We start from the raw sequence: 9,183 nt of genomic DNA, 5'->3' as shown, positions 1-9,183 counted from the left end.
AAACTCTATTCGTAATCATCAAAGATGTCACGTTAAAACGCTTGTATCATGAAAATAGGTGGATTCCTTCTACTACACGAAATTCTCACTCTGCAACTGCCAGGAAGTTTCTTATCTGCGCACACTCCGCTGCAGAGTGAAAATTTCATTCCGCGAACATCACCCAGGGCGTCAGGAGGGGTGCAGGGGCGTACATGGGTAGCTCGGATGGTAGAGCACTTGGTGCCGAAAGGCAAAGGGTCCCGAGTTCGAGTCTCGGTCCGGAACACAGTTTTAACCTGCCAGGAAGTTTCATATAAGCGTATACAACACTACAGAGTGAAAATTTCATTCTGTCTTCATAGCTATTAAGCAACCACTGCTGCTGCGAGAGGGGTATTGTGTATTTTATGAAAGTACTTGTATGTTCACTAGAGTGATTAGGAAAAAATATAAATCCTTTCTTTGAAATCGTAACAGTGCGGAAAATATGAAACTAGGAAAATGAAAAAATAAGAAAAAAGAAATAGAAATAATTTTTAACGTTTTTTTTCAGCTTGTTTGTATCCCAATTTCTGAGAATGTGCGTCTGGAGCTCAGCATTGAATGGCAGTGAAACATGGACTCTGAGAAACCGGAACTAAAGAGAATCGAAGCATTTGAGATACAGTGCTGCAGACGAACGTTGTAAATTAGATGGACTGATAAGGTAAGGAATGAGGATGTTCTGCGAAGAATCGGACAGGAAAGGTATATGTGGAAAACACTGACAAGGAGGAGTGGGATATTAGGTCATCTGTTGAGACGTCAGGGGATAACTTCCATGGTAGCAGAGGGAGCTGTGGAGAGTAAAAACTGTAGAGGAAAACAGAGATTGGAATACATCCTGCAAATAATAGAGGATGTAGGTAGGAAATGCTACGCTGAGGTGAAGAGATTGACGCAGGGGAGGAAACCATTTAGAAGACTGATGACGCAGGAAAAAAATATATTATCCCAAGCTATTACCTCAAATTGTTATGTATTAGAAGCACAGAAAGTACTACTAAATGTTATTTGAATCCGTCAAGGTCTTTAGGTCGCGCATTTCCTTCAAAGGTATTGAAAAAATGGGAAGAAATTAGCTAAGAGAGTTTGATCACAGATTATGGATACTACTATTATCAACGTACGATTTGTTTCTCGTCTATTTCACTTATATGAACGTTGACGACAGTGCAGAGTGGATACACCGGTTCCCTTCAGATCACCGCAGTTAAGCGCCCCTGGCTTGGCCAGTACTGGAATGGGTGACCGTTCGGTTACACCTGTGCTATTGACAATTTTCCCTTTGCCTTTACCGCAGAAGGAACAGTGGGGGAGGGCGTTAAGTCCCAGATCAGCAGTCTTCGCGCCGATTTCCTGGATTAAAGTTCAATCCCATCGCAGTGTCTCGTGAAGTGAGGGCATGCGGCGCTATTGATGGTTATCCACCCTTCGGTGGCGGCCCCCTGGGTTATTTTCGAGAGGAACAGACTATGTGCCGGCACCAGGTTTCATTATCTCCCACCTCTCATCTTCTCTAGCACGAACATGACACTACACCACGCACACACCATCAAAGTCATCTACTCTTAACAGATACACTTATAAACACAGCTTCCATATTTCGTGAAGGAAGGGTGTCTGTGAGCTCGCAGGATAGGCAAAAGCTTTCCAATAAGGCGGTTGAACTTACCCTTCGGGCTCTCCGAGTCCTTCATGACATATGACTTTTCTTATACTTCAAAACATTATTTTAGAAACTCAGTAGTATTGTTAAGAAAATATTGATACTACGTTTTTTGTCATCAGACAATGCTCTAGAAAAATAATGCATAACCTCTCCGTTTTATTACGTGTTCCCACCTGAGGGTACGTGGAAGTCTGATTTCTCGTTGAGGTCAGGCATTGACGATCCTGACAGGAGGGCCGTCCTAACGACGCCGCCCCCACACTGAGCTCCGGAAACTTTTCCCTATGCTTCCGTCACGAGTTTCACCCGTCGTTCAGTAGCCTATATGTGAATTGGGAATTCCTTGATTATCATATCCCGATGAGGGACTGAGTCACGAAGGATACCTGTATTAATCCCATCGGCATTGATTTTTCTCACAGTTCTTCCAGTCACTCATTTCTGAATAGTCTTGATCCTGGAAATTGAATTTTACTGGTACCAATGTTCTGATAGTTCCTGTCTCTTCATCAAACTGCCTTGCCTTTAAAATTCGTCGAAGACCAAGCTCTCTACTGTGATTCGTTTTATCTTGTGTCATGATCGTGGCAAAAAGCTGTTGTGTTGGATCACGGAATCAATAATACCAAGTAAATCTTATGACAGGTATGTTGAAGATTGTAGTGATCGGTATACAAGTTGTGGGCAATCTGTAAAGTGCTCATTCTTTTCACTGCTAAACCACAGCGCGTAAGTTCAGATTAAACACAACTGTTTGTTGAACTTGGGATGTCGAACTTCCTTCACTCAAGTACAGTCTGACAGTTATATTTGCTGTTGTCAGTTACCTAGCTCGTAATAAAGGACCAGAATCCCGCACAGCCAAATCCTCTCGGTAGCTTCTCGTTTTAATTGCCACGGTGATATCGAGTAGATATTGTTTCTTCTTAATTAGTAGGCTATATTTCTATCTATTTTGGGAATCTGAGAAACAATACTCTCGAAACCAATCACCAGGCGTTTTTCACAGGCATTTAGCTTTTCACCGACTGGAAAGAAGGAAGGTGGGGGGGGGGGGGGAGGCGGAGATGGGCTTCCTTGATCTAAGCCGTGTGCGAGATTCAGTTTAGTCCGGTATTTTGTTAAACTTGACAGCTGTTATGTGAGCGGAAAACCTTGCCCTATTTAAAACCATTATTTTTTCTTATTCTTTATCGATTCGAATAATAATCGACTAGAAATATTACATTTACATCGTGGTAAGTTAAATAATGTAGACAATTATCTTAGTAAAAAATCCGATTTTTTTGCGAATTTCCGCAAACGTAGAGCGCTTGTGCCCCTGGAAGATGTGAAACGATTTGATTATTTTTGCTCCTTTCCCCCTATGTCGCATCTTTCCGCACTATTACGATTTGAAACAAAAAAAGATGTGATTTATTTCGGTCCAGTCTAATGTTCATCCGCGCATGCAAGCAGATATAGGTTACGGACTTGCGTGTTTAGTAAAGGAAATGAAACCGTAAGGGAAATTCAAACGTACCTCATATCATTGAAATATTTATTCATTTTTTGTTGGTCGTCCAGTTGCATTTAAATTATCAGCATTATTAGGCGAGACATCACACATCGTTTGTGGGTAACCGTCACGATCATTTCGTGACGTAGTGTGTAATGTAATTGCGTGTTACGTGACTCATCCTGGAAGGTGGTTTCTTTGTGTTTCGAGACCGATCCTTCCCGTTGGGTGCAATTATTTGTTTTTGGTTCTCCCAGTGGAGCCTGATGAGGACGATTTGACACTCCAGCTACAACTACACAGTTCCGAAGCGAACAGCTAGCTCTTTTTGTTTTTTAACTGTTTCTATCGGTAATAATCCCAAAAATAAGAACACTGTATTAGTCACTGAATGTCGTGCGAACAGCCCCCTTCGTTGAATAGCTACGTCTTCTGTTTGTTAGTTAGTCTTGGGCTGTCTCATGCTTTTCAAGCGAGAGAGGCGGCACAGCAGCTTTGTCACTGGACTGTAATACGGCAGGAACAGCAATCAAATCTGCATCCGGCCATCTATAACCAGGTGTTCCGTGGTTACCCTGCGAATACTGGTATGATTTCTTCAAAGAGGACAAGGTAGTATCCCTTCCCCATCCATGTCTAATCTCCTACCATGAACTTCTCGCCGACGGCATCTGGAACCCAAAACATCTCTTCTTCCTCTAAAGTACATCTGACAATCTGTCATTCCTAATATTAAGCACGCAAAAAGATTTTAGAGAATGATGAAGTCCCTGACAACAATTTTCGGTAGTTAATCAGTCACGTTAATGTTGTTGTTGTGGACTTGGTTCCGAAGAGTGGTTTCATGCAGCTCTCCAAGCTAGCCTACGCTGTGCACGTCTCTTCATCTCTACACGAGTACCGCAGAATACATCCATTTTAAACTGCTTGCAGTACTTACTGTACTCAAGCCTTCGTCCCCATCACACTTCCCTCCATTACCAAATTCACAATGGCTCGATCTGTCAGGGAGTTTCATATCAACGGATCCCTTCTTTTAGTCAAAACGTGCCATAAATATCTTTTTTCCCCTGTTATATTCAGTACCTTCTCATGAATTATCCTATCTACCTATCAAATCTTCAGCATTCTTTTGTAGCACCATTTATCAAAAGTTCAAATGGCTCTGAGCACTATGGGACTCAAATGCTGTGGTCATAAGTCCCCTAGAACTTAGAACTACTTAAACCTAACTAACCTAAGGACATCACACACATCCATGCCCGAGGCAGGATTCGAACCTGCGACCGTAGCGGTCGTGCGGTTCCAGACTGTAGCGCCTTTAACCGCTCGGCCACTTCGGCCGGCATTTATCAAAAGCTTTTGTTCTGTTCTTGTCTGAAGTGCTTACCGTCCACATATCACTATTATTGCAGACTACACACAAGATAAATACTTATAGAACAGAATTCCTAGCGCTTACATTTACGTTCGATATTAACAGATTTTTCTTTTTCAGAACTTCTTTTCTTGCTAACGTCAGTCTGCATTTCATATCGTTTCTAAATATGTCATCTCGCTTGTTTTGCTGCCCAAATGACAAAACTCATTTACTACTTTTACTGTCTCGTTTTCTAATCTAATTCGTTCGAAGTAAAGTAATTTAATTCGACTATTTTCCTTTATCCTCATTTTACGTTTTTTTTTGTGTTAATCACGTAACCTCTTTTAAAGACACTAACAATTCCGCTCAACTGCTTTTCCAAGTGCCTTGCCATTTCCGACACATTTACACAGCCATCGGCAAACCTCAGTGTTTTTATTTATTCATCTTGAAAATTTAATTCGCATACCAAATTTTTCGTTGGTTAATGTAAAAACTAAGTATCATCGGGGATAGGGTGCAACCCCGTTACACCGTCTTCTCAACTACTGCTTGCCTTTCATTTCCTTTACTCTTATAACAGCAGTTTGGTTTTCGTTCAAGTTAACCTTTCGCTATCTATATTTTGCACATGGGACTTTACAATTTCAAAGAGTGTGTTCCAGTCAACATTTTCGAAGCTTTATCTAGATCTACAACACCTTTAAAGGTAGCTTTGCTTTTCAGCCTATCTTTTAAGATAAGTCTGTAATGATAGCTCTATATTCGCACCTGTGTGGATTTAATAAATGTTTAGAACTGAAAGTAAAGTGTTTTCTAAATACGGCCGCATCACATTGACGACAGCAAGAAAATATTTGAGTTATGAAAAATTAAGTTTCAGAATTACTGACCTAAGATCTCGTTCTCCTGTGTCATCTAATATTTTCAAAGCATTAAATGCTTGTCATCTTCATTGAAATGACTGCTCAGAACCAGTAGTCTTTCTTAGAGAGGCGATAAGTCTGGTGACAGATAACTTGTGAATGTTTAATTTTAAGTGAACAAAATGATATGCGTGATAATAACAGTAATCGGACTTGGTAAAGATCATTAGATTGCAGGAACAACTTGTAGAAATGAAAGTGCATAAACAACGATAGCACGCTGACGGCGCACTATCGTTGCGTCACTAAGCCAATCACTTCTACCAAATTTAACAGGCTGTGCATTAACACATGTCTCATGAAATATTATTAAAATGAATCAAGTACATGGTTAAAGAATGGTAACATAGTTAAACGTATATCGGCTATTATTCAGGGAAGAGTACAGGACGTAGCTGATAAATGACCTTACAGCTTGGTGGTCGGAACAAGAGAGAGTTAACAAGAAGAAGACTTTTCGTTTATCGCGTTTCTCAACAAGAATCAGAATACTATTGTAAATCGGAAAGGATATTAATTAATTACATAGAGATTAATTCTGTTTCAAGCATACGGTTCTATCTCTGACATAGTTAAATATATTGATTCTGTACAAGCCGTAGGGTTCAGTATTTCATCACGTATTCCAGAATTTCTCCAGAAACTTAACTGATTTTCTCGAAGGTCGGCTGCTACCAGTTTTTCCATTCTTCTGTAAATAATTCGTCTCAGTACTGCAACTATGAATTTTTAAACTGATGTTCTGTGATATTCGCACCTGTCACTACCTCCTTCCTTTGGAATTGGAATTATTTCATTCTTATTTAAATCTGATGGTGCTGCGTCTGTCACAAATGTATTGCATGGCAGGTGGAATAGTTGTGTGATGGTTATCTCTCCCAAGGAATTCAATAATTCTGGGGTAATGTCTCTTGCTCCATAGGCATTGTTTCTACCCTTTCAGTGTTCTACCAAATTATTCTCGCAGTAGCAGATCACACATCTCATCTTTATCTACTTCCTCTTCCCTCCCCCTAACACTAATTTCATACATGTTTCCATTGTACAGCGCTTCTACAGCTTCTTTCCGTCTTTCAGCCTGCACTTATTTGCTTATTGGTGGCTTTCCGCCTGAGTCCTTAATATGGAGATGCTTCTCTTCTCTCCAAAGATCTCCTTAGTTTTTCCAAACGTGGCACCTATTTTTGACACAGTCACGCATGCTTCCGGCCGTTCCAGTTTACCATTTCGCAGTCCCTGTCAGTCTCATTTTTTTCAGTTGTGTGTATTCCCTCTTGCCTGATATAGTTGTTGTATCTTTACGTTTTCTCCTTAATTGAATTAAATTCAATATTTCGTGTGTTATCCAAAGATTTCTACTGGACGGAAACCAGAGCATCACAGATATTCATAGGCGCTTGTGGAATGTCTACGGGTGACAGTGAACAGAAGCACGGTGAGTCACTGGGTGAGGCGTCTGTCATCACCTTAACATGGTGGCGCAAACCTGTCCGATCTCCCGCATGCCGACAGGCGGCACACAACTGTGACTCCTGCAATGTTGGAACGTGCGGACACTCATTCGAGGTGGTCGACACATGGCAAACAAAAACCGCTGCACAACTGGACGAGATGCCCTCCCACTAAACCAGTGATGCAAGTGAAGCTGCAAGGTGATGAAATCGTAGGTGATCAACTGTCATATAAAAGCCTTTCACGCTATTTTCGCAACACACAACTGACGCAAAACTACCTGCATCCTATACAGGCTGTGATATCATACATAGTCAACCACAAGGAAGAAAACCAGCAGAAGACATCACTGACTTCGATTTTTGGCCATCCACTGCCCCCCCCTCCCCCCCCACCAAATCCCACACCAGCCGCTACAGTAACAAAGAAAGGACAAAGAGTTATAGATTAATCTAGTTTAAGACGGTTTATGGCTCTGAGCACTATGGGACTTAACTTCTGTGGTCATCAGTCCCCTAGAACTTAGAACTACTTAAACCTAACTAACCTAAGGGCATCACACACATCCCTGTCCGAGGCAGGATTCGAAACTGCGACCGTAGCGGTCGCGCGGTTCCAGACTGTAGTGCCTAGAACCGCTCGTCCACCTCGGCCGGCTAAGACGGTTTATTTTTAAGTAATATTTCTATGTATGTATGTATAAACGCCTGAAGATGAACAGAACATGTTCGAAACGCATTGTATTATGTTAGATCAAACATAACACAAAAAATAAAAAAAAGTGACTGGTAGCAGAAATTGCAAATAAATAATAATCCTCCCACCCCGCAACGATCAATACTGACATGTACTGCACTACCCTCTGGATATTATAACAACTTAAGCGTAGTCGCCGCCACAAAAATGCAAACGAAATTCTCCTTCTCCACGGCAATTCAAGGTCCCACACATGTCTGCGCACTCTAGAGGCGCTCACAGAATTTCAAAGATCTGTTCATCCTCATCCATCTAACAGCCCAGAGCTCGCACCTTCCAACTTCTATCTGTCTGGCCCAATGAAGGATGCACTCCGCGGCAGGCAGCACGGGGATGACGAGGAGGTATTTGATGCAGCAGGACTTTGGCCCAGACATTGACCAGTATAGCGATAACGTGCTGCCATACCAGCCCTCCAAGTAAGGTAGCGTAAGGCCCCCGCACTGAACAGAGATTGCACTGAAAAATAGCATTTTGTAGCCAAAAGAGTAGAGAATAATGCGGTGTATTGGAAACCAGAATAAAACCAAACTGCTTTCAGAAAAATAATGTGTTGCATTGAAACTTCCTGGCGGATTAAAACTGTGTGCCGGACCGAGACTCGAACTCGGGACCTTTGCCTTTCGCGGGCAAGTGCTCTACCAACTGAGCTACCCACACACGACTCACGCCCCGTCCTCACAGCTTTACTTCCGCCAGTACCTCGTCTCCTACCTTCCAAACTTTACAGAAGCTCTCCTGCGAACCTAGCAGAACTAGCATCCCTGAAAGAAAGGATATTGCGGAGACATGGCTTAGCCACAGCCTGGGGGATGTTTCCAGAATGAGATTTTCACTCTGCAGCGGAGTGTGCGCTGATATGAAACTTCATGGCGGATTAAAACTGTGTGCCGGACCGAGACTTGAACTCGGGACCTTTGCCTTTAGCGGGCAAGTGCTCTACCAACTGAGCTACCCAAGCACGACTCACGCCGCGTCCTCACAGCTTTACTTCCACCAGTACCTCGTCTCCTACCTTCCAAACTTTACAGAAGCTCGGTCCGGCACACAGTTTTAATCCGCCAGGAAGTTTCATATCAGCGCACACTCCGCTGCAGAGTGAAAATCTCATTCTGGAATGTATTGCATTACTTATTGTACTCCCGTCTTAATATCTTTCCTTCCCTTCCTTTTCCTATTATTGAATTCATCATTGCGACTACATCTGCGCCTCCCTTTATTATCTGACCCAAAGGGAAACTTAGATACTTACGTCTCCACATCATCAGAGAGCCTTCTCTGAAAGACTGAAAACCTTTCGGCAAGCTCAGCAGTGGATGGCTGTGGACTTCCCCCTCTACTTAAAGTTACGAACGCAAATAAAATGTAACGGTGACAAATGAGCAGCGCCTGACTATAAAGCGCGTCGCGTGTCGAATGCCGTATCGCTCTGTTACCAGTGTGAAGAGCAACGGTACTCTCCTGCCAGTGACGGCCGAGGCGATAATCCGAAAGA

General features: G+C 42.4%; 1 non-coding gene across 1 annotated transcript; it reads right to left on the bottom strand.

Annotated features, from left to right (window-relative positions):
• Positions 1 to 8,273: 8,273 nt before the first annotated feature.
• Trnas-cga lies at positions 8,274 to 8,348 on the bottom strand. The gene has a single exon. It is a non-coding gene; the product is annotated as a tRNA-Ser (tRNA).
• Positions 8,349 to 9,183: the final 835 nt, after the last annotated feature.

The sequence above is a fragment of the Schistocerca piceifrons genome, chromosome 5 (genome assembly GCF_021461385.2).
Source record: "Schistocerca piceifrons isolate TAMUIC-IGC-003096 chromosome 5, iqSchPice1.1, whole genome shotgun sequence".
NCBI lineage: Eukaryota > Metazoa > Arthropoda > Insecta > Orthoptera > Acrididae > Schistocerca > Schistocerca piceifrons.
Note: the sequence above shows the minus strand (reverse complement) of the source record. Positions and strands in the feature narration are given on the sequence as shown.